General features: G+C 37.4%; 1 protein-coding gene across 1 annotated transcript in view; it reads right to left on the reverse strand.

Annotated features, from left to right (window-relative positions):
- The window catches only part of LOC139167804 (VPS10 domain-containing receptor SorCS3-like), a 624,967-nt gene that overhangs the window by 63,295 nt on the left and 534,386 nt on the right, over positions 1-27,286 (reverse strand). The window lies entirely within an intron of this gene.

Below are 27,286 nucleotides of genomic sequence, written 5' to 3' on the forward strand. Positions count from 1 at the left end.
GTTATGCTGGCTTTTATTCGCATTTTATTTTAATAAATATTCAAATCTTTTGCAATTATAAATTCAAAAATATGTTTTAAGTTATCATTTCAATTGATTCACAGCCACCTGAGGGTAGAACAAGAAGCAATTGGTGGAAAATAATCAAGGAGAGAAGCAACTTAGAACTAAAGAGAAATTTCCTGACAGTTAGAACAATTAAGCCGTAGAACAGCTGGCCTCCAAAAGCTGTGAATGCTTCAACACTGGAAGTTTTTAAGAAGATGTTTGATAACCATTTGTCTGAAATGGTGTAGAGTTTCCTGCCTGAGCAGGCGGTTGGAGTAGAAGACCTCCACGTTCTATTCTATTCTATTCTATTCTTGATATGTTTCCCCATTTTTCCTCCTTCAGAGGTCCTGGCCCTTAATCTTCCTGCTTCCTCTTCCACAACTGCCTCTTTCTTCACCCTGTGGTGACCATGACCTTAATTTTCTCCCATGGCTGACTGCCAGGGAGGGCAAGCCAGGGCAGAGCCATCAACCTACCATCCACTCCCTATCAGCCCATATTTTGCTTCCCCCCCTTCCCTATAGCACATCTTTTTTTTCGTGCAGCTGTAATCCAGCTGCATCCAAAAAAAAAGACATGGCAGCTGTAGCCTTCTTGCAATGGAAATTACTGACCTTGGCTCTGCTCCACTTCTAAACTGCAGTGCCACCATCCTGTTTTATGCATCGCCTGCTATGCTGCTCCACTGCTCCACTTGGACTTGCCCAAGGAAGTTACTCTGGTGCAGTGGCAGCAGGCAAGGGTGTGTGTGTGTGTGTGTGTGTGTGTGTGCAGCCAGTGCATAGAACAGGGCAGCGATGATGGTGGTATGTTCAAGAAGCGGGGTGGAGTTGGAAGTCAGTAATTGTCACAATAAGAAGCAGCAGCTACAGGCATCTTGTGAAAAGGGAGGGGCGAGATGCAGGCTAGCTGTGAGCCCAGTGGCAATGGCTCAGCCTTGGCTTGCCTTTCCTGGAAGCCAGTCACAGGTAAGGTCACAGCTGTGGGATTAAGAAAGAGACAGCTGTGGGTAGACAAATCAGGGAAATTAAGGTCTGGGACAGATTTTATTTGTGAAATGAGTTTAACAATATCTCCCTCTGACATTGGTTCCCTCTGTGGAAGGGTCAATAACTTTGACCTGATATTGTTTTATATATTTACAATCAGCTCTCCTGCTTCATAATAATTGATTAGAAATGTTTTTCTAGGTATGTAACAAACTGGGACTGAGGGAGGTAGTGAAAGTTCTGGAATGTAAATTCCGAAAGGTTTCAGAGCAGTGGTTCTCAATCCTTTTTTGGCCATGCCCCACCTAAGCATCTCTAAAATATTTTTTATTCAAAAGTAACTTGTTGTGACGACTCCTACTCATATGGAACAAGCCTAAAAGACCAATAGCTTGATTTAAACAAGGTTCCAATTGCCCCCATTAAAAGTCAAATTGTCCCCCAGTGTGGCACGGGCAACCACTGTTTTAGAGTCTTTATACAGAGAAATATTTATTAATAATGACTAGGAGTTTCCCTCTGTTTTCTATTTTTCTTCAATTCATACAATCATCAAGGGAGCTATTTTAAATTAAACTTTCTTTATGCTAAACATAAAACTCTTAATTTCTTCCAAGCTGTGGAACAATCCATACCAAATCATCTTGAAGTAATACTCAGCTTAGTATTTCTTTGATTTGATGTAAGTGGATGCTTCAGATACTAATTTTTAATTGATTTTAACCAAACCAAGTCTGTTCTCCCTAGGCTTATGCAGAAGTAAGAACACTTTACACCATGTGTATTCAAACTTTAAACAGGTATATAGAGCAATCCCCCTGCCTCTTCTTGATATGACCACCTCTCTGCTATTGTTCCCAAAGTATATCCTCCTTAGGAAAAGGATAGTGCCACTCAGGAAAACTGTCAAAATTTTGACAGTTAATTAACATTTCCCTGCAATCAGCTAGATCCCATCATGCTTGAAAGCAGCCACAATCACTCCCGTTCTGAAGAAAGTAGTCATAAACAGCCTGAATGACTATAAACCCACTGCACTGATGTCTAATACCATCTTACCAGGCATTCTCATTGAAAAGCTGACTGACCTGAATTTCCATTCCCGCACTTGTGACTGGATGGATTGTCCACAAACATTAGGGGCTGGATGCTTTACATTTTCCACCCTGAAGCTCTGCACAGGCTCCCCCTCAGGGCTGTGTGCTCAGTCCCTACCTGTATTCACTATATATACACAATTGCATATCCTCTGATCCATCCAACATCATAATAAAGATTGCAGATGACACAATGGTGCTGGGTCTTACAACTAGAGGGGATGAATCAGCATACAGGAAAGAAGCGCATAAGCTATCCACATGGTGTTCAAAAAACGACCTACATCTAAACACTAGCAAGACAAAGGAGATGGTGCTAGATTTCTGGAAGCAAAGAGAGGAAGCTGCCCCACTGTATATTGGGTGGAGGGGGGGGGGAGACTGTGTGGAGAGGCTTTCCTCTTTTAATTTTTTGGGAGTGCTCATTAGTCAAGACTTCACCTGGAAAAACAACATGTCTCTGGTGGTTAGTAAGGCTCAACAGAGACTTCATTTCATTAGAGTCCTGCAGAAAAATCAGGTGGAACAATGGCCGATGACTTCTTTCTATCAGTCCATGATAGAAAGTGCCCTCATATACTATATGATATTATGATTTAACAGCTGCGGAAAAGAAGGCACTACAGAGAATGATCAACTCAGCACAAGAAACCATTGGTTGCTCCCTAATACCACTGGATGGCATCACCACGTCTCATGTTCCAGGAGAATAAGGAACATACTTAGAGATGATTCACACCCTGGCCAGTATCTCTTTTTACTTTTACCATCAGGCAGAAGACACCAAAATAGAGCCAGCTAGACAAATAGGTTTAAAAACAGCTTCTACCCATGGGCTATCAGACTCCTAAACACAGTATAGCACCCCAAATTTCACTGGTGCCAGTGTAGTGTGTAATATGTACAACATATACCAATGATGGCAAACCTATGGCATGGGTACCACAGGTAGCACACAGAGCTATACCTGCTGGCACGCGAGCCGTTGCCCTAGCTCAGCATGTGTGTGCCAGCCAGCTGATCTTTGGCTTTGGCAGGGAGTTTTTGGCTTCCAGAGAGCCACTGGGGGATGGGGAGGGCGTTTTTAACCCCCCCCCTCCCGCTCCAGGGAAGCATTTGGAGGCTGAGGAGGGCGAAACACAAGCCTACTGGGCACACCAGAAGTTGGGTATCAGACTGTTTCCAGCCTCCAGAGGACCTCAGCGTGGGGGGTAGGGTAAACTGTTTGGCCCTCTCCAGGCATTAAATTATGGATGTGGGCACTTGTGCATGCATGATAGTATGTACGCACGCTATTTCGGCACCCAAAGAGAAAAAGGTTCGCCATCACTGGTGTATATCCTAATATAAGATCTTACACCTGAGTAATATACATGTTGCACAGAATATGTTGCACATATGGAAATGTATGACTAGTTTTTTTCCTAACTACTTGTATAAGGAGTATATATTATTCACATTGTCTTGCATGAACTGCACCAGTAAAGGCTAAACCAATTTCTTTGTATACATGATATACAATGACAATAAAGGCTTTGACTTTTAATAAATAATACTTTGTTTCAGCTGAAGCTGCTGGAAATAGATATCCCATGGATATCCAGAATATTACTGGATATTATCCAGAATATTACTGGATATTATCCAAAGGAAAGTTTGAAATTGATTTGCAGAGTCTGCTATCACACCATGCAGTATTATGTAGGAAGTGGTCCTAGAAGACCTTGCTTTTTTGAGAAAGAAATTGCTGGATTGGACTGTTAGGAATCAAATCTTGGAGGCAGGTAACATTGTATATATTCTTCTCATTTAAATCATACTAGCTTGTACACACTCTGCCTTTTTAGAAAGAAGGTGTTCCATAGATATAAATGCTTTCAATGGTGGAATAAAATGTATGATGCGTTCATAAATATATCTTTGGCCTACAGAATGTAAAATTCAGAATATAACTGAGCGCAGGAATTAATGATATTTAATTTATACTAATGGTTGAAGGGATACCGTATTAGGGAAGTAATGTACTTTTTGATGTTTCTGTCCAAAATTTTATTTGTTGGATTGACTGCTAGAACCAGAGAAACATTAATCTTTTCTAAGTCTTGTCAAGTTATAATGCATCAAAGACAAAACTCTTAAGAGCTTGAAAAGATGCATTGAGAATGTATGATATTTGTGGAGGGGAATAAATGTTTGATCATGTCTTTTTGGATTAACTGCATAAGAATAATAATAGAGGCCCAGATTTCAGGAACTCTCTGACCTGCATGTTAAAGCTCCTTTTAAAATAAGATATTGGACAACCATTTGTCTGAAATGGTATAGGGCAGGGATGGCAAACCTATGGCATGTGTGTCACAGGCACACACTAGGCATTGCCCTATATCAGCTCCACTGATATATTCTCACTGTTCCCAGGGTTCAAGAAAGCCTCCAAACCTGGGGATGATGAAAACAGCCCAACTGGAAGTGAACTTCCAGTTGACCCATTGGGGCATTTTTTGCTTGTCCAAGGCTTCAGGAGGCTTTTCTGAACCCTGGGAATGGTGAAAAACAGCCTAATGAGCCTACTGGAAGTCCAGAGGCTTCAGTGAGGACTGTGTGCATGCATGAGAGGGTGCAGTATGGGGGTTGTGCTCATGCACGCGAGGATGGCATTGCATTATGGGTGTGGGGATTGATGTGTGCGCTATTGCGTGTGCACCCTTTTAGCACCTGAGCCAAAAAAGTTTCGCCATCACTGGTATAAGGTTTTCTGCCTGGCCAGAGGGCTGGACTAGAAGATCTAGATCTCCAAGGTCCTTTCCAACTCTGTTCTTCTCTTTTCTTTTTTCTATTCTAAATCACGCTTCTTAGTAATAAAATGATTCAAAAAGCTGCTGTAAAGCTTTTATGGATATTTTTGAAAAATCCTGGATTTGTGGTTTCATATGAATAATTAAATTGTACATTTTTTTCACAATGGGGTGGTAAGATCCTGCATTTGTGTATTAGCCTTGTTTGGCATGCATAGCAGGTGCTTTGGACCTGCCATGGACCACTGTACTTTGGAAAGCCTCCTTGAAGATATTAATTTTTGTTTGGAACAGATGATGTAGAGAAGACAGAAATAACTGATTGCTAGGAGAGATTGCTGTACAAGAAGCGAGAGTAATATTGAGAAAGGAATGCGGGAACCATTAGCAGATAAAAAAACAGTAAATAACATCTCAGTTTTGTGAAAGGTGAATGCATGAAAAAGAGACAGAAAATAACCCTACTTTGATTCTGTATAGTACGAGAATGGACTAAAGGAAATTCTGGCAGTCTTTCAAGATTTTGTTGACAATAAAGAAGGGTTTCAGTAGTTCTTACAATGACTGTATTAATCCTAATTTGGCCTGTGTTGTCTTGTCCTTGTCCCTTGATTGTCGCAAAGCTTTTTAAAATAACTACTGCTTTTTCTAACAAATGCACTGTTACACAAATTTGAACTGTCTGTCTCTTGCTGAGAATCAGGTTGAAAATAGTAACAATAATAACAACCCTTCGCAAACTAGACACTATTGACCAACTCTCAGACTTTTAAACCAATGTGATCAACTATTCCTAAGAATTCTGAAACTAGAAATCTACACATTGGAGGAATAGTTTGTTATCAATCATGGTATAATTGTCTTGAAATTCTAAGGTCAGTATTTATTTTTGCTTCTAATATATCTGTATGTATTAAATCATACCTGTGTTGATTTGATCAAAGCCAACTTGAGTACATTAAAAACCTGACTTTTAGAAATGCTATTCTTATATACTGGAAATCAATTATGTAATAAGGCTAGCATCCTATTGCCAACTTTTAAGAGTTGTTTGTCATTGGTAGAAAAGAGCAGGCATGTGTTCATGTCAATAATCTGAAAAGTAAAAAGTCATTAATTCATTTCTCAATTGAGCAGGACTGAATTGAAATTGTAGAAGAAAATTAATATGGAAGCCCAGCAAGATTTGGACAGCAATACTTTCCAGAATATGTACTTTTGGAACTGTTATATTACTGTTAAATTCAATTAACATTCAATATAAATTATGAAAAATCCTTAGCCGTCTGAGCAGAAAGCTCACCCTTTTACAAAAACAAGTCAAGGATGGATTGCGGCGAAGGCGGAGTAACACTCGGACACAGAAAGTTTGGGTATAATGGGGTCACTTTATTAATTCATTATCACTTAATTAATTAACCAAATAAGTCACGTGACCTGCAGGGGTGCATAAATCGAAATGGGGGCGGAGTCAACTGTCACAAACCTTTTCTGAGCAACTCTCGGGCGAAAGCTCCTTGCCTGGGCATAGGGGAGTGGTATCCTTACACCTGCCCCCTACGCCGTGTCACGCCCCCATGGCGTGTGGGATGGCTCTCCCCTGGACTCTGGGAAGCCCCAGCCAGTGAGCCCCAGGTGCGACCCCCCTTCTCAAACCCAAACAGGTCGAGTCCTGTAATACGAGAAGGAGGTCGTCCCTCACCTCACTAGAGGTGCCCCTAAAGGAGATCACACAGTTGCTGCTTATGCCCATTTCCGCCCCCTTTCGCCTCCACAGTGACCTTGGGGGAAAACTAGCTGGTGAGTACACCCCCTAACCACACTCCCACGCACAGAATGGAATAGGCGAAAAAACAGCCACAGTTAGGCCAATCTACTGTGACTGCCAAAAATTCCTACTCGGCTCCCCAAGGGGCGACCCATCATATGCACCCTGTAACAGAGGGAGGGTGGGCGGGTGTCTCCGTTCGGAGACAAAGAACAAAGAGGAGCGGCACCACTTATATAGGGGCCTTCCCGGCCGCTCCTCGACCAATCGGTGCCAGGCGCACCACAATGACACTGCTGCAGCCCTCGTCGATGACGCGAGGGCTCAGGCTCCACCCCCAAGATGGCGGCCTCCTTCCCCGCCCATGCCGCAAACCTCACCGGCCCGGTAAGAGGCCGACGGTCCTTCTACTAATTAGTGAGCATTTAAAAATAAAAAATAAACCTGGAAAAACATGAATTCTTTGCAGACAGAAACAGTCCATGAAAGAAAGTGCCTTCACATACTGTTATGCTATGGACAGGAGGGCACTACAGAGAATGATCAACTCAGCACTAGAAACCATTGGTTGCTCCCTAATACCACTGGATAACATTGCCAGACCTCACTGTTTCAGCAGAATAAGGAAGATACTTAGGGATGATTCACACCCTGGTCAGTGTCTCTTTTCAGAGAAGCAATTGGAGGGGGGGGGAGGAACACCTTGTTTGCAGATTTATGAGAAAGTCATTTCGAATAGGTCAGCAGCTATTCTGCAGTAATTAAATTTTCATTAACGTTTAAAATACACAATTTATAAATATTACATAAAATCTCATCAGATTAGCCTGGTGAAGAAAAAATTTAGCATATTGTTTTATTTTATGCCATAATTCATATGAATTAGAGAAAAGCGCTAATTCTTCCATTATCGCTTTTCTAGTGAGAAGAATTTGTTAATGTGGTAGTTTACCAAATTATTTATGATTTGTACAAGAAATTTGCTCAGGAAATCACAATCCAGAAATTTTAATGAAAAAAATGTTCAAACAAAAAGGCATTTACCATTTCCTCCCTGTTAGCTTCACTCCAATCTATGAAGGCTCAAGATATAAATCTAGCAGTAAAAAAAACAACATTCATTCCAAATTATAACTCCCAGTCACCTTTCATTCAACTTTGAATAAATCAAAGTCTTAACTCATCGTTAGGTTAAGGCTAGGCTGCTTGCCTCACATGATAGATTCCATCTTATATAAAATTGCAATATTTTGCTATTTAACAGCATTCATTGTAACATGCATACAACAGTTTAGATTTTCTGTTCTAAGTGCAGCAGTCTTTTGAAATCTAAAAATGCTTCCTTTTAGAGAAGCCATTTTTCTTATATGGATGATGCACAGGAATAATCCTTTCCAACAAAATATGCAACTGAACTACTTTTTAGTTTTATCCTAGGACCATTTTAATTTGCTCTTGTTTTAATTCTATTCCAATTGACTGGCCTCAAAAAGAAAAAAAAATTCTAATGTAGAAATACAGATAAATATGACAACTTCACTCTATTTTTTTTCACCCACTGACAATGAAATTTGAAAAATAATGACCATTAAAAATACAAAAAATGGAAGAATACCAAAAGATAGAAGTAAATACAAGATAATGAGAACCAGATCAAACTATGGGTATCCAGCATAAATTTTATTTAAACAGTGTCTTTTTTTCCAAACAAGCAAAGTTACTAAAGTAATTGTAATTAAAGTAATTTAGTTATGGTTATGTATAACCCACAGTCAAGATTCCTCCTATTTTTCCAAAAGACATGTACATCTCTCAGTCAGCTCTCTGCCTGGCTTTATAGTAACTTTTAGCACTACACATTAGTAAACCTCTTGTAACTCATCTGGATTACAGCAAGTTGTTAAAATAGGAAGTGCCATATCCTTCCCCCGTCCTTCTTAAAACCAGTGTTCCCCAAGCATACTGGGACCAACACTCTTTCCCCAAGTATAGTGGGATCAACACTCTTCAGTGTCAAAGCACACTGCAACAACATTGCCAAAAAGGCTTCAAGAGTTGTTAACCTAATCCTACATAACTTCTGCTCCAGCAATCTCACACTACTTATCACAGCTTACGAAACTTTCGCCAGACCCATCCTCGAATACAGCTCATCTGCTTGGAACCCATACCGTATCTCAGACATTAACAACCTTGAAAATGTCCAAAGATACTTCACCAGAAGAGCCCTTCACTCCTCCACTCGAAACAGAATACCCTATGAAACTAGACTTACAATCCTAGGTGTAGAAAGCTTGGAACTAAGATGCCTTAAATATGACCTAAGCATTGCCCACAAGATCATATGCTACAATGTCCTCCCTGTCAATAACTACTTCAGCTTCAACCACAACAACACAAGAGCATACAACAGATTCAAATGTAATATTAACTGCTCCAAACTTGACTGTAAAAAATACGACTTTAGTAATTGAGTTGTTGAAGCATGGAACTCATTACCTGACTCTATAGTGTCATCCCCTAACCCCCAAAATTTTACCCTACTTCCTAAGAGGTCAGTAAGGGGTGTGCATAAGCGCACCAGCGTGCCTTCCGTCCCCTGTCCTAATGTCTCTCTCATATTTCTACTAGTTCCATGTACAGTGGAACCCCGACATAAGAGCTGCTCTACTTAAGAGCAACTCGAGATAAGAGCTGGGAGGGGAGAGATATTTTTGTTCTACTTACAAGCCCAAATTCGAGATACAAGCGCCAAGGAGCTGTCTCCTGAAGCCAAATGCTAACTTCCGCGTTCGGCTTCAGGAGACAGCTGCGAAGCGGCGCGCATGTTTTAAAAGGTTGCAGCCGGCCTGGGGGGCTTGGGGGGGTGCTTGCAGGTTTCTTTCTTGCTCTTTTTCTTTCTCTCTTTTACCTTCCCTTCCTCTATTTCTTCTTTTCTTTCTCCTTCCCACCTTCTTCCCTCCCTCCCTCCTTTCACTCATTCCTCTCTTACTCTCCCCTTTCATAAGTTTCCTTGCTTCCTTCCTCTGTTCCTGTCCCTTCCCCCTTTCTTTCTTTCTTGCTTTCTTTCTTGCTCTTTTTCTTTCTCTCTTTTACCTTCCCTTCCTCTATTTCTTCTTTTTTTTCTCCTTCCCACCTTCTTCCCTCCCTCCCTCCCTTCACTCATTCCTCTCTTACTCTCCCCTTTCATAAGTTTCCTTGCTTCCTTCCTCTGTTCCTGTCCCTTCCCTCTTTCCTTCCTTCCTTCCCACCCTCCGTCCATTCATTCACCCATTCCTCTCTTGATCGCTTAAAGCCGGTCCCTGGTGCAAAAAGGGTTGGGGACCTCTGTCCTACAGGATTGGGTGGCAGAGAAGTTGAACATATGTAAATTTAAAAGTTTAAGAAAGTTTACAAGTTAAGTGAAAGAAACTTCATTATTCATTTATATGTACATGTACATTTCTTCATTAAAAACATGTCTTTCTGCATAATTTAGACTAACTTTGTGAGTTTTTTGAGGGCTGGAACCAATTAAAATTATTTACATTAATTCCTATGGGGAAAAGTCGTTCGAGATAAGAGCTGCTCGACTTAAGAGCCCAGGTCCGGAACGAATTAAACTCGTATCTCGAGGTACCACTGTATATGTTTATGAACTCTATGAACTCTATTATCTCTTCCACATTATTTCTATGTCTTTTCTTCTATTCTTCCATTGATATAATTTTACTATGATTATATTTTATGATACCCACATTATGTATTGGACAAAATAAATAAATTTACTCCATGTTTTCTCATCCTGAAAGGAGAGGACTTTTCAGAAGCTTTTAGTATTATCAATAATATTTTGTAGTTATACTTATTCTATTTGCCATCCAGAGTTCCTTTGGTGGATATATACAGCTACATAAGCTTATTGAATTAAAATTAACCCTGCTGCTCTGTTCAAAACCACTATACACATGTACTGTTTACGAGTCTCTGTGACTCAAACTGAAAATTCTTTATTTTAAGTGTTTATATTTGGTCAATCTGAAAACTTCTTTCCCTTGGAAACTAGGTTGAACATTTCTGCACACAATGAAATGAAAATTGAAATAAAAATAATGTTTATTGGTTTATTTTGGTCATAAAAGCCCCCCCCCCTTTTTGTGATTTCCTCCCCCCCCCCAATTTATAGATAGTTTTGCCTGCAAACAATGTACAATTTTTCTAAATTTGGTGTGGAATTACTAGTTTGAACATTTCTGAACATAATGATATGAAAATTGAACTGAAAAAAATGATGCTTATTTGTTTATTATGCTCATAAAAGGGCCATCCCCCCCCGTTTTTCAAGCATGTCACTTTATACATTTTTCTAGAACCCTAATTCCAAATATTTTCAATAACTTTGGCATTGAATTACCAGTTTGAACAATTCTGAACATATTGAAATGAAAATTGAACTGAAAACATTTATACTTATTTGTTTATTTTGCACTTAAATGTCCCCCCACCGCTGTATTTAATTATTTCAATTTATATAAAAATTATGCTGTTAATTTCAAAATTACATACTTGTTTTTAGTAAAATGGATTTCTTTCATACAATTAGTTTTCTGGCTATCATGTGCTTCCTTCTCAAAAGGATATTCCCAATATTTCTAGCCAAATCTATATAAAAAGTGAAATTAATGGTACACAGCAAGGCTGAGGGGGTGGCCCTTTTGTGACCAAAATAAACAAATAAGCATCATTTTTTTCAGTTCATTTCTATTTTTCTTATGATAAGGAATGTTCAATTTAGTATATCAAAACTTTTGGGGGAAAATTCCTTAGAGATTTGTAGTCTAAAAAAATATAAACTGACACAAAATATTCAAAAAATGGGGGGGGGGGATTTTTGATCAAAATAAAAATATAAGCATCAATCTTTTCAGTTCAATTTTCATATCATTATGTTCAGAAATGTTCAAACTAGTTTCCCAGTGAAAAAGGTTTTGAAAAAGACCAAATTTAAGTACCTAAAAAATATTTTTGGTCCGGGTCGTATACGACCAGAAACAGACTCAACGTGAGGTTTTTTTGCCCAGAAAAAAAGTTAGCCCCCATCCCCCAATTTTTTTTTATGATGATCAGCAATGTTAAATTGAGTAAATCAATGCCTAAGATATTAAAAATATTTCGGTTTTGGAGCCTTAAAGTGAAAATGGTTGCAAGCAGCCGGAGGGGGGGGGGGGCTTATTTCTGATTTAAAAATCCTAATAAGCATCATTTTTTTCAGTTCATTTATATTTTTCTTATGATCAGGAATGTTCAAACTAGTAATCCCACACCAAATTTAATAAAATTGTACACATTTTGCAGGCTAAATTGAAAACAAATTCACAAAAAAAGGTGGCGGGCGGGCTTTTATGAACAAATTAAACCAATAAGCATTATTTTTTTATTTCAATTTTCATTTCATTGTGTGCAGACATGTTCAACCTAGTTTACAAGGGAAAGAAGTTTTCAAATTGACCAAATATAAGCAATTAAAATAAAGAATTTTCAGTGTGAGTCACACAGACTCGTAAACAGTATAAGTGTGACTTTTTTTGCCCAGCAAAAGCTAAGCCCCCACCCCCCAAAAAAATTTCTCATAGAGAGAACCCCTGAAATGATGAAAAATCATGAAATTTCAAGTTTCAGAAATGCAGGGACAATTTTTTACAGGGTCTCAAACTTCTATTTCATGTTGCACAGACTCGAACAGAACAGCAGGGTTAAACAAAATAAACTAAATAAAATTACAGTGTTTGCTGGGTGGATCACTTTGTGGGGGTTGTTCAATATCCTATTGATATTGTTTTGCAGTTATTTAAATCTCTCAGAAAATGAGAGAGAACTATTGTTTGATCCTTATGCAAACAGTGGTTTCCTCAATGTCACCTTTTCAATCTATTGTAACATTTAAATTATGATACTGAATTCTACTTTTCTTTCCTATTTTCTTCCAGGAAAGAAGTTGGTGTGCTTGAACACTTTCTATGCTTGACAATGAGTGGGATGAGAATTTCTGCACTGATCAGACATATCTGATAATTAACCTTTGTTAAAAGCTTTTGAAAGAAAGTACTATTAAAAAAATCACTTGGCATAAAACATGATAACTAACCTGCTAATTGATGTACAAGTAATAGGACAGATCCATATCATTTTTGAAAGACCTGTGCTTGAAATACCTGGGATCAGCTTGCTACGTAAGATTTTTCTTTTCTGGCTGCATTTCCAAATTAAGCTCAATATGAAAGGTCTGTATCAGGGGTGGGCTTTAACTTGCCTTACCTCCGGTTCACTTTCTCCCACGCCTTGTGAGTACGTGCGCATTGCACACTGTGCGGTTGTACTGTGTGGGTGTGCACACCTGCGCAGTACTGAAAACCAAACTTCTGCACAGAAGCCAAAAACAAGATAGCAGCACCCATTGACTGACACTGACAGAACCGGCTCTGTGACGTCATCACCAGTTTACTAATAGTTCTAAAGAACCAGTTAGAAGTGGTAGGAACTCACTTCTGATCTGCATGTTATATTATTATTATTATTATTATTATTATTATTATTATTATTATTATTATTATTAGATTTGTATGCCGCCCCTCTCCGTAGACTCGGGGCGGCTCACAACAATAACAAAGACAATGTCAGAACAAATCTAATGATTTAAAAACCACTAAAAAACCCATTATTAAAAACAAACATACACACAAACATACCATGTATAAACTGTATAGGCCCGGGGGAGATGTCTCAGTTCCCCATGCCTGACGGCAGAGATGGGTCTTAAGAACTTTACGAAAGGCAAGGAAAGGGCAGTTCTAATCTCTGGGGGGAGCTGGTTCCAGAAGGTCAGGGCCGCCACAGAGAAGGCTCTTCTCCTGGTTCCCGCCAAATGACATTGTTTAGTCGATGGGACCCAGAGAAGGCCAACTCTGTGGGACCTAATCGGTCGCTGGGATTCATGCGGCAGAATGCGGTCTCGGAGATATTCTGGTCCGATGCCATGAAGGGCTTTATAGGTCATAACCAACACTTTGAATTGTGACCAGAAATTGATCGGCAACCAATGCAGACTGCGGAGTGTTGGTGTAACATGGGCATACCTTGGGAAGCCCATGATTGCTCTCGCAGCTGCATTCTGCATGATCTGAAGTTTCCAAACACTTTTCAAACGTAGCCCCATGTAGAGAGCATTACAGTAGTCGAACCTCGAGGTGATGAGGGCATGAGTAACTGTGAGCAGTGAGTCCCAGTCCAGATAGGGCTGCAACTGGTGCACCAGGCGAACCTGGGCAAACGCCCCCCCCCCCTCGCCACAGCTGAAATGTGAGCTGTGGATCGAGGAGGACACCCTAGTTGCGGACCCTCTCTGAGGGAGTCAATAATTCCCCCCCCCAGGGTTATGGACGGACAGATGGAATTGTCCCTGGGAGGCAGAACCCACAGCCACTCCGTCCTATCCGGCTTGAGTTTAAGTCTGTTGACACCCATCCAGACCCCAACAGCCTCCAGGCACTGGCACATCACTTCCACTGCTTCGCTGACTGGACATTAGCATTACTACTATGATATAGGTAATGAATAGAGAAACAGACAAATACAGTTTGGGCCAACAAGCCCAATGGAAAGGATAGAAAGTTAGAATAAGAATAAAATATGAAATATATAATAATAATAAAATATGAATTGTAACTGTAACATTGAAGTCAACATAATGGCCTGTACAACCTCCTGATAGTTTTCTATTGGGGTATAAATAAAATTAGTGTTCAAGGAAGTCATCAGTTCCACAGAAATTGAATGCAAGAAAGTCAGTTCAAGAACCAGGATCTAATTGATGCAGATATAGATAAAGAATTGGAAGAGGACCCCAAGTTAAATTAACTAATCACTGGCAAGATAATGCCAATGGAAGAAATGATAAAAATAAAAGAGGCACCAAAGATGAAAAAGGACAGGTTAAAGCAGTGTTTCTCAATTATTTTCTGTTATGTCCCAGCCCCCCAGGAGGAAGTAAACATTTCACAGACCCCCAACTCTCCTCTGGGATGATTGTTTGCAATATTCAGCACGTTTTCGCTGAAAAAACTCAATCTCAGCGAGATTGGGATGTAATGTATTTAAGTGATGCCTTAATTTATTTGGCTTCATGATGTTTGCTGCCAACATTTTTAGACACAGTAAACAAACCAGTCTTTCCTCATTTCCCACCATAGTTACAGTGAAGCCAAGCGCTACATACGCTTTGTCGTATTTCTTCATCTTAGCTTTCAGAGACTTACATTTGTCTCATTATCTCCATCTCTCTCCTCCTTTCTTTTCATCCCTGTTAAATATTTTTCCATAATGTCTCTTAAGGGTTTGTTATTTGCATGCCATATCTCCTACTCTGTGCTCTGTACTTTTGTTCGGTGCAAAATGCCCCTACTCCCTGTGGCAAAAATATCATATTCCCCGGGGCCACACACACCCCTCTGACATCACTCCGCACCCCCCCCCCAGGGCCCCCCGTTCCACTATTTAAGAAATACTGGCTTAAAGGAAAATCTGCTACCTCAGCACTTCATAATTATTTCACTAAGCAATCAAAGACTTGGAAAGATTATTTAGAAATTTTCAGTTGGTTCATTCATTTAGAGGTATAGTCCATAGTGGTTTCCTGTATAGTCCAACAACATAAATAAGGTAAAAATACAAATATTCACAAATATATAAAACTCAAAATTAAGCATTCATCCAACAGTAATACATTCAATCCAGGATAAAGTCTAAAAATTAGATTTAAACTGGCCAAAAGCAAGCTTCTGTGAAAAAAAAATGGGGTTTATTTTTAAGAAAGGGAATGCTAGTGATTTTCTCCCCCTTCCCTCCATTCTACTTCTCATTCTTAAAAATTCCCAATTCACTTTCCCATATACCACAGAAGGCCAAAACATACAACTGCTGAGTATCTCAGCACATCAAATAGCAATTAGAGGTTACATGTATGAGTTACATCACTATAACAGTTTCCCTAAAAGGCTTGTTAAGCCTTGTATCATTAAACATCTCTAGCTGAAATCCTCTTGGACCATATCAGCTTCAAAGGTAGCAGAAAGAACTCCTAAAAGGAAATTACTACATAAACCCATGAGGAAATGTTCAATTATACAAAAACCATGGCAACATACAGAGATTTTGTAAAACAAACACTGCCTTCAATATAATACTCAACATCCCTAAAAATAAATCTCCTGTTTTATTTTATTTTAACAGTGGGATTTAGGAACTACGGAACGGAATATATTAGAATATTTAATTGCCTAAATAAAAATATCCTAGATTAGTCCAGATAGTATAGTCCAGGTTTCTCACTTTTGGCAACATTAAAATTTGTGGATTTCAACTGCCAGAATTTCTCAGCCAGCACTCTGGGAGTATATACATCTTATACTTGCTAAGGTTGACAATCTCTAGTCTAGAATGCAACTTAAAATTCTTTGTTATTAGAAACTGAAATCTAACACATCTGGTAATGTAAAAGATGTGCATTTTTTCTTTGTATGTTTAGTATTTTTAGATGTTTGTCTAAAGAATAATAAGCATAGGAATTATTTCAGAAAAATAGAAAATGCTGAATCATATGAAATCTATTTAGTCTAAGGTTGTACTTGAACCACATGCATATTTATAGTCAAGTATAGTTTATTCAATTAACCTAATTTTACAGGTATCTTACGACATACTGAACATAAACTGATCAAATAAGCTGAATTCATTCCACACATTATGCTAAAATGTACTTTTCATGCCAACTTGGAAGTAAGTCTAGATGCAATATAAATTAATAATTTCCATTAATTGAGGCTAGACCAGTGATTTTCAACCTTTTTAGAGCCGCGGCACATTTTTTACATTTACAAAACCATGGGGCACATTGGGGGGGGGGCAGCTAAAAAAAGATTGGACAAAAAAATTCTCTTCCTCCCTTTCGCTCTATTTCTTCCTCTTTCTCTCCCTTCCTCTTTTTCTCTCTCTCCATCCCTCTTTCTCTCTTCCTTCTTTCCTCTTTTTTGCTCTCTTTCTCTCTCCCTCCCTACCTCCCTCTATGTCTTTCCCTCTCCCACCTTCTTTTTCTCTCTCTTGCTTTCTTTCTTTCTCTCTCTTGCCCTCTCTCTTGCTTTCTTTCTCGTTCTCTTTCTCTCTCTCTTGCTTTCTTTCTCTCTCTTGCTTCCTTTCTCTCTCTTGCTTCCTTTCTCTTGCTTGCTTTCTTGTTTTCTTTCTCTCTTGCTTGCTTTCTCTTTCTCTCTCTTTCTTTCTCTCTCTCTTGTTTTCTTTCTCTGAGCTTCACGGCACACCTGACCATGTCTCGCGGCACACTAGTGTGCCACGGCACACTGGTTGAAAAACACTGGACTAGACTATGTAAAAATAGGAAGTGGAAAACTTTCAGAGCAGAAGAAAAATGAAAGATAGATAGCTAAACAAAATTCATATTTAAAAGTAACACTGAAAAGAACTGGAATGGAATACTACTTCAATCCACTTCATTCACTGATCCTAGTTACTAAAGGAGGAATAAAATAAGAAAGAACAGGAAAACTACTGTACTTGCAAATAAGCCAAGAATCTTAGGTGTCAAAATGCACATAAAAGTTGGATTTAAGTTATCTGCAGATGGGCCTATCTATGAGAACATACAGTAGTACTTGTTAAAAGTACCTTTAAACTGCTCAGTGTGTATGGCTCTATACTGTAGTTAGAATGCATTTCAAAGTACTTTAGTGATACCAAGATTGAAATTTATAGATAAGAGATGGAATATGTTAAAGAAAGATTACTTGTTGCATTTTAAGGGTGAGTAACAACTTACTAAATTATTTATACTTATAAAAAAGGAAGAAAATGTGTATTTATATATTTATTTTCTTTTTGGTTTTTTCTGTATTCTTATTTTTTCTGTCTATTTATCTTTCTTTTTGTGTTAAAATGTTTTTTATTAAATATATATATATTAAAAAAGACAAACACAACATATAAACATATATAAATTAAATACATATAAATTAAATATTTTCAAGTTGGTCAACGTCCATATTTTAACATTCTTATTTATATACATTCTTAGTTTTCTTTCCTTTTTTGCATCCATTTGTCCAGGTAGAATAATAGTCTGAATCTTTTTTGTCTTTCAATTCAATTGAGGACCCGGATTGTGGGGGCAATATGCTGGCTCTGTTAAAAAGTGCTATTGTTAACATGTTGTAAGCCGCCCTGAGTCTAAGGAGAAGGGCGGCATGAAAATCCAAATGAATGAATGAACGAATGAATGAATGAATAAATAAATAAATAAATAAATAAATAAATAAATTCCATCGTTAACCAGTCCATTTCTGCTCAGTCAAAAAAAATTTATTGTCTCTTTATCTCTAAGTACTTTTGAGTCCTTCCATTTTAGTTCATAGGTGATTCTAGCCACTGCCACAATATGTAGCAATAAATATTTAATATTTTTTGGATATATTTTCCTAATAATACCTGGTAAGAATAGTTCTGAGGTAAATTCAGCCATGGTTCCTGTTATTTCTTGTAACCATCTATGGAGGTTTTTCAAATATTTTTTATCTTCGGGACATGTCCACCATGCACGAAAGAAGATGCCTCGCTCCTTTTTTACACTTCCAGCAGATCTGATTACACTTTGGATATATTTTAGCCAATCTATTTGGGGCCAGGTGCCACCTATAAAACATGTTATAATGATTTTCTTTGTATGCAGTTGATTTGGTTAATGTTTCTATTCCAAATTTTCTCCCAGTCTGCCAGGGATATGTTATGGCCAATAATTTTTGCCCAGGTGATCATTGATCCTTTTACAACCTTCTTCTGTTTATCATATTCAATCATATATTTATATATTTTTCATATCATTTTTCTCTCTGGACCTGTAAGCAATTTGTCTAACCTTTGCGTTTGGGTTTCTATACCAGCTCCTTTGGAGTCTTTTTTGTGTCTTGCTTGAATTTGTAGGTATATCCACCAATCTATGTTAATATTTTGTTTTGCCAATTCTTCTCTACTTTTTAGTTTACCACATGGATCTAGAATTTCTTTGTATTTGATTGTCTTTGCTATGTCAATTGTATTTGGACATATTAATGCCTCCATTGTTGATAACCAATTTGGGACTTTTAGATAATATTTCTGTTTGATTTCTTTCCAATTGTTTAATAGTGAATTCTTAATTAGCTGTAATATAAGTTAAAAATTAAAGTTAAGACTGAAATTGAAAGTAGTAGTAACTATATAATATTCCAATATTTTAAATATCTAGGTGTTTAAATATCAAAACAATGTATAATCTATAATATTCTATCAGGATTAGTATAAATAATAATAGTAAATTAAAGATTACAATGGAACTAGAAAGTTAGAAATAGAAAATAAAAAATTAGAAAAAATGGAAGGATTAATATACAGAAAATTAATTCAAAAAAGTCCTAAATTGTCCTAAATTCAAATTCCAAAAGCAAAGAGGAAATCCAGTAGCACAAAACCTACAGAGATACCTTTGTAGCAATCTTTATAAAGGCAAATAGTGCAACAATCTATCATTCGTATTGAAAGATGGGCTTCTCCAAAAGGATTCTTCACAATATCATGCAGAAGGAACAGTTTAAATAAGAAATGCCAATAAATCTTTATCTAAAGTTTCTGTCCTATTTATAATTAAAGAGTTTATATATTCTGGAATATTTTTTTTTTTTAGTAACTAGAGCTGATCTCCTTGGATTTCTCTATAACGTTTGTCAGGCTCTTTATCAGGCTCTTCTAATAGTTTCAGTAGGCTCAACAATTCTGCTGTCTGATATTTGTAAGCTCCTGGACTCCCATAATATCTCCAATTAACTCAATCATCCCTTTTAAAAAAGTTTTTTAAAAGTATATAATCACTCCTGGATCGTGGCTAATCTTAGGACCTTCGCAGCGACTTGCTCTCTTTTTTATTTTAATCTTCTACGGTCCGAGGATCTGATCTCCTCTACTGATTTCCCCTCCCTGGTTCCTCCATCACTTTCACTTTCTTCTTCTTCCGATTCTTCTTCTTTGTTCTTCTTCTGATTTCATCTTCTTCTGTTACTCGCAGCCATGCCACAATTTTGAAGGGTTTTTTTTACCGCTGCAATCTGGTCTCTAAGTATCCACTTTTCTCAGTCTCATGAGCATATTTCAAAACAGACCCAACTAGCTTCTCTTTGATTAAAAGCTTCCTAATTCTGTGAATCTTTGCAGCTTCAGATCCACCATGTTATCCACGCTGGCAGAAGTTCTCCGCTCTGGATAGAGAGGGTGCCCTCTGCCCCAGTAGGCAAATGCCTTTGCCCTGTTGTGGCCCAGGATGCCCCTCTTCTTCCACATTATCCTTCTTCTCGTGTGCCTTGAAGGGTCTCGAATAAGCAAAAATTCGGCAGCCATAAAGAACAGAGCTTGTCCCTTTCCAGCTGCAGCACCCCACATCCCCACCAGAAGTTCTTACTTTCTTTTTTTCTTGCTGGAATCTTCTATTTCGTTTTCTTTTTATTATTTTATTTGTTTAATTGATACTAGTTTTGACAAGTGTAAATAGTAATAGTTAATTCAATTGTTTTTTTTAAATAATCCTTATCTTAATTTTGATTTTTTCCTTTGTTCAGTCTGGAAGATAAACTCACCCAGTGAATTTTCAGTTTTGCTGTTCCAAAAGTCTCAAACAGCTTTAAAATGGTTAATAGTCAATTTCTGAATATGATTTGAAAAACTAGACTTGCAAATTTAGTGCCCCTTAAAAACATTACCATGGTTGTGAGCAAGATGGCTAAACCCTTTATCTCTCAAAGTTACAGAAAAACCACTATTTTGTAATCTTCTTGCAAAGACCAGTTATCCAATCTCTCATATTTGGAGAGGCTCCAAGAAGTCAGTCCATTCACCAGTCCCTTGGTCTTTGCTGTAGTCATCGACTCTGCTTTTGTGAATGCATCTCCAGTTCAGCATCTCTAACCCAAATGCCTAGAATAGCTTTATTTCTAATTAAGGATTTTTTTCCCAGCTGTCTCAGTGAAAAGTTTAGAAATGCATGAGAAAAGGATTGGCATCTATTCGTAACCTCTCAAAAAGAAGCAAGAAAGAAATGGACAATAACCATAAACCACTGAATGCTAATTTATTTTAGTGGTTACAGTGAGAATCTTAGATTTTTAAGAAAGTAGTCATTCAGCTGCTTAACAATGTAACAGGCACTTTCCTTAAAAGGTTGGCACAAGTGTGGAAACACAGCAAATGGTATGCCAAGGAGCAATCTCTGAGCTACTGCATGATGCCAAGTGCAATTAGTGAAGTAAGCTGCTGAACATATAATTACTAGGGGAGGGAGATTTCTGTTCAGAATGGATTTACAAATTAGTCAGATGGTTGTGAAGAGAATGTGGAAAAACATGAATGGGATATTAACATATGCATTTGAAAAATTAGAAATCAAAGCTTTTTTTAAAAAAAAAAATCTGTTAAAGTGTCCCCATTGATTTTATATGACATTTGCTTCTAAAATATTTTTTTTACATTCTTCATATGTAAAAAATAGCTTTGAAGAAATAGAAGGAGGGAAAAATAGTTCATTAATATTTAATTATAGGTGTTTGTTGTTTTGTCTTTGTTTTAACCAAGCATTAATTTCTTTTCTTAACTTTTTTTTTTTTTTGCTAAACACCAACAGATGCTCCGGTTTGAGCACATATTTGTTTATATAATTATTTTCAACAAAATTAACTTCAACACTGTTATCTTAAAAAAAAAACCACATTTGCCAACTCTGCTGCGTATATTTTCCTAAAGTTTCCTAAAGCTCATTCCCAAGGGTAGAATGATCTAATATGTCAGTAAAATTATACCATTTAGAGGTTAACCATTAGAGATAAACCAAGTCAGGAAACAGACTTCCAAATGAGCTCTATTTTATTAATGCAAGGCATAATAGCATAATCTTGAAACCCTGATAGAGACTTTCTCTTTACCTCTACTGTATAACCAAATAGAATCAAGCAGGAAGTCTCTTGAGTTTCTTTTTCACTGTCTATCAGTAAATATCACTTCTGATATTTAACTAATGGCGTCTGAAATTCTTCTCTGAGACCATCTCCATACAGAATACTCAGTTGGTCTGATTTCTTTACCTGGGCATAATATCAGTAAAATCAGAGGAGCTTAGTATATAATTGATGCACATAGGATTGTAGGGATAGCTTCTGATGTTTATACCAGGCATTAATTGGAAGTGTCTAGTCTTATTTACCTTAAAAAAAAAAAAGAAAACTGAGCAGTCATCTAGCTTAGTTCTGTGAGAGTATATTCAAAATACCATTATGCAAATGTTTTGGGAACAGAAACTGCTTGTAAAAGTATTCTTAGAAAATCTGAGACCAGAGCTTTTAGACCAGAGATAGATATTTCCTTATCCAACTTCAGGATTAGGAAACTGATCATAATTAGGTTTGAAAAGGATGACTGTGAAATTTCATGAGCTATTAAATATATGATTAGCTGATTATTTATACATGAAAATGTGCATAAGTTTAAAAGGTTATAAACATTTGATGTGTTTTTAATATTTTGCATTGCTGTTTTACCGAATGTCACTTTGCATGTCATTTATTAATTTTTTAAAAAACCATTAATTTTGGATGTAGTCTACAAGGCAGGACTATGCAACCAGTATATAGTTATATTGTAGATATTACAAACAATAATGGACTCATAAAGTAGCTCTTAAAAATCAAAAGTCTTAAAATGGAACTAATTGCTAATTATTACTTAATCTGTTTTGTTTTTTAATACATATCTTGACCTTTGAAATAGCCAAGTTATCCTGATTCATCCAGACAAACCTTTGCCCTCTTTGACCCTTCCACAGATACTTATGATTCTTTCTGTACCCAACTGGGATATCAATAAAATCATACATTCTAATTCTGCGGAGCCGGAATATGTACAGCTGTTTTTCTCAGATGTTGATCACAAAGAATATTTATATAATGTGCCCTTCACCTAATTACAACCATTCACAAATAATTTCTAAAGATTTTGTTGTTGTTGCTTGGTATGGACAATGCTGACGACATTCTTCATAAGTATTTTAAAATGAACACATGGAAGATATCAAGGTTTGCAATCATTACCTCATCAGATATACTGTACTGTATACGCCAAGAGATAATCTACTCTCTTTACAATAAAGGAAGTGTAAATATTGGCAAATTACAGGCACACAAAATAAATTAGTGCAATATCCCGTGTCTCCATTATGTCAAAATAATGTATTATCTCAGTTATCAGTTATCTCCAGCTGAAATCAAATATAGTCATAACTTTACAACTATATTTCAACTACAGTGGTACCTCTACCTACAAACGCCTCTACTTACGAACTTTTCTAGATAAGAACCAGGTGTTCAAGATTTTTTTGCCTCTTCTCAAGAACCATTTTCCACTTACAAACCCGAGCCTCCAAAATTGTAACCAGAAAAGGCAGGGAGAAGCCTCCGTGGGGCCTCTCTAGGAATCTCCTGGGAGGAAACAGGGTTGGAAAAGGTGGGGAGAAGCCTCCGTGGGGCCTCTCTAGGAATCCCCTGGGAGGAAACAGGGCTGGAAAAGGTGGGGAGAATCCTCCATGGGGCTTCTGTAGGAATCTCCTGGGAGGAAACTGTCACGATTTGAAAAGTCTGTTAGAACCTTAACCGTGGAGCCAATGGATTAAGAGCTCCAATAATTTGTTCAAAACAAGATTTCTTTTATTATAAGAGTAAAAATAAACATTGTCTGAGTAGACAAAATAACAGAGTACCTTACATAATGGAGTCTTAAGGCAGAGAGAGAACAAAGGAGCATAAAGGCGGAAATGACAAGGCAGGATGTTACATCAAAAATAGGAGGAGATTAATAAAGGCACACAAGTTAACTCTTTTATTACTAAATGTCTCTGAGGCTGGCAATATTCAGCGTGACAGAAACAGGGCCTCCACCCTCCCTGTGTTTTTCCCAATCGTACACATTATTTCCTTTGACATTGATTCCTATGGGAAAAATTGCTTCTTCCTAAAAACCTTTCTACTTAAGAACCTGGTCATGGAACAAATTAAGTTTGTAAGTAGAGGTACCACTGTATATATTTATATTTTCATGAAAATTTGAATTCTTAGGCACACATTTTCCAAATAGATGCATTTTGCTGTGCTCTTTTTTGGAGGTTTGGACAACTATATAATAAAATTCAGAGACTTGTCTTTTCAAAGATTAATCGTTTTGATTGCATACTGTAAATGCAGGATTAGGTATGCATATACTGTATAAAATGCAAATAAAACATCTCCATTTAAATCCCTTTATGCCCTAGGTAAAATCTTTGCTTGCAAAGAACACTTTATATTTAAATATATAGAGACACAGAGACTAAAAAATCCAGAAATCTTTTTTTTAAAAAAAACTAATAATTGAGTATTTTGGTAAATCTATCCTTTTATCTATCTGATATTATCCAATAGTCAAAATTGAAACTACACTAAGAAATATAAGCAAAAACACTTTCTTAAACATGAAAGAGCCAAAGAAATATTCATTGGCTTGTCATATAAAAATAAACTGTTTGGTCCATGTTTGCAGAATGAGACATTTTCCCCCTTGAAGAGAAACTGGGTTATATATTTGTATGCCGCCCCGAGTCTTCGGAGAGGGGCGGCATACAAATCCAAATAATAAATAAATAAATAAATAAATGCATCAAACCTTGTCCCTGATGTACTAGTAAAGAGTTCTTATAGAGAAAATGAGTCATACTGTTATTTAATATGAACTCTTTTTAGAGTCAATGTAAATGAGAGCAACATACTGTAAATCTGTATGAAATAATTCACCTGCAAAGCTGTAATAGGTAGTAATATAGGCAGTCCATGGGTTAAGTATGTCAGATGTAAGAACAAACCTTAGATGCAAATTAAATGCCTATGGTTAAAAATGGGGCTAGTGTTCTTTCTGGAGCCATTGAACCGTTGAAGCCATGCAATGCTTTCAGGAACCACTGAAATCAGCCTTGTTTTTTCTTAAATAAACATCTTGAAAGTATTGCCTTCAGCAGTTTGTTGGCTCTAGGAAGGAAAGCACAGTCCACCATTTTCAGTAATAAGTAGACCATTTGTATTGATGAGTTCCAAACAACGTAGAAATTCAAGTTAAAGACAGAATTAGGAATAGAACTCACTCTTAACCGAGAAGGCTTTGTACCACTAGTACTAGCTAAGGCCAGTAGGCTTAAAGTTCAAAATGTAAACTCTGTCACTTTAAAAAGACAGTCTCAACCTCTGGCAAACTCTTTATTGAACTCCAAAACAAAAATATAAACCATCTGAGTAACTCCCCTATATAAAAAGAAATTATCCTGATTCCTACTTCAAATACCAGAAACCATCTGGTATTCAGCCAGCTGTTATTTCTCAAAACTTTTAAAAAGGAAGAAGTTGTGATAAAGAAGCAAAGCATTTTATAGGCAGCTAGATATATAAATCAAACAAATGATCACAATTGTTTTCTCTTTAGAAGGAACATTTGATATGGATTGACTTTTTTTCTGCTTAAAGAAAAGGTGTGAAGTGATCTCCTATTTAAAGGGGATAAGTGGCAATGACACATGAAATGAAAAAAGTACAAGGTTCAAGTCACACTCGGAGCCTGTACTGTATCCTTGTTTTCAGGCCTTCACTTATTTCGGATACCCAAATACACAATAGTTAGATTTATAGTCCACTTAATTTTCAAGGTGAGTAGTTACAAAAGAAGATTGAGTTTTACTGACATATTCCTTGACAGACAGAATTGTTAAGACATTTACCAATGAACTGTGGCATTGAAAAGTAATACTCATATCATATGAGTCTTGACAAAAACAAATACTGTATTATTTCTGATTAAAAAGAAACATCTGGAAATACTTTTCGTTCCATGTATAATTTAATTTGTACATTTAAATGGTAATCTTATTACTAATAAGATTATAAATATCATACTTCAAACTTTGATACTAATAATAATACTTTAGTGGCAAAGAATGATAATTATACTTTAGTATCATACTTTAATGTATACCAATTAATATCTTACATGGGCATGATAATATGGATTAATTTGGCAAAAAGTTATCTAAGGGATTACCAGGTTGGGGCTGCAAAAATCTTAATTTGCCAAATTCTGAAGCCCTATTCTACGTATTGTCTAGATCAGTGATGGTGAACCTTTTTTCGTTCGTGTGCCAAAAGGGTGTGTGGATACATGACACATGCACATGCATGCTAACAGCTATAATGCAGTGCCCTCTCTCCGCACATGCATATAGGCTTCACTATAGTTTCTGGACTTCCAGGAGGCCCACAAGGTCTTTTTATTGCCATCTCTAGAATTGAGAGGCTTTCCTGAAGCCTGTGAGGGCAAAAATGGACTCGCCCTGCCCTCTGGAAGGCCAAAAACCAGCTGGCCAGTGAACAGGTGCATGCTGAAGCTGACATAGGGCAATTCTTCATGTGCCCTCAGATAGGGCTCCCTGTGCCATCTATGGCATGTGTGTCATAGCTCGGTGGTTCAGTGCTTAGAGCGCAGTACTGCAAGCTACAGTACTTCTGCTGATCACCAACTGCCAGCAGTTTGGCAGATCAAATCTCAGTAGCAGTGGTGGGCTCCTACCAATATGGCTAATTGCGTGCAGTTCCGTGGCTCTGGTGCGGGAGTGCGGGATTGAGTACAAATTTGATTCCTGCACCTGTGCAGGTAGCAAAATCTTGCAGAGGGACGCATGTGTGTGCACATTTTGGCTAGTTTTTTGTGTCCCTGCATGTGCGAAAGCAAAAAAAACTCACCGAAAAGTGTATCCATGTGCGAGATTTTGGGTTCTGCACAGGTGCAAGAAGCAAAATTGCACACAATTAGCTGTACCGTTAGGAGCTCACCACTGCTCAGTAGGCTCAGGGTTTCATCCTTCCAAAGTCAGTAAAATGAAGACCAGATTGTTGGGGGCAATATGCTTACTTTCTGTAAGCCACTTAGAGAGGACTGTAAAGCACTGTGAAACAGTATATAAGTCTAATAGGTTCATCAGCACAGATCTAGACTTTATCTATCTATCTATCTATCTATCTATCTATCTATCTATCTATCTATCTATCTATTTATTGGATTTGTATGCCACCCCTCGTCTTACAGGGGTTTATCTTAATTATCTAAATGGACATATGTCAGTCTTAGGAAAAAATGTTACACCTTGCTAACCTGTGCCTGGATAACAAGAGTACAAGGAAATCTAAAGAAATGGTCTACTCTCATTTTACATGAAGATGTGAAGATGTGAATATCCTGATGATCAGGTTTTTTAATTGGTATACATAAAACAGAATTCTGATTCTAACTGTTGCTAGCTCAGTAAGTATTAGTATCTTGTTTTAGTACCACATGTATTTAAATTAAAGCTACAATGGAAATTTACAACAGAAGCATACCATCAAAGCTGCAAGAACAAGAAGATTAATT

This window comes from Erythrolamprus reginae, chromosome 5 (assembly GCF_031021105.1).
Source record: "Erythrolamprus reginae isolate rEryReg1 chromosome 5, rEryReg1.hap1, whole genome shotgun sequence".
NCBI classification, from domain to species: domain Eukaryota; kingdom Metazoa; phylum Chordata; class Lepidosauria; order Squamata; family Dipsadidae; genus Erythrolamprus; species Erythrolamprus reginae.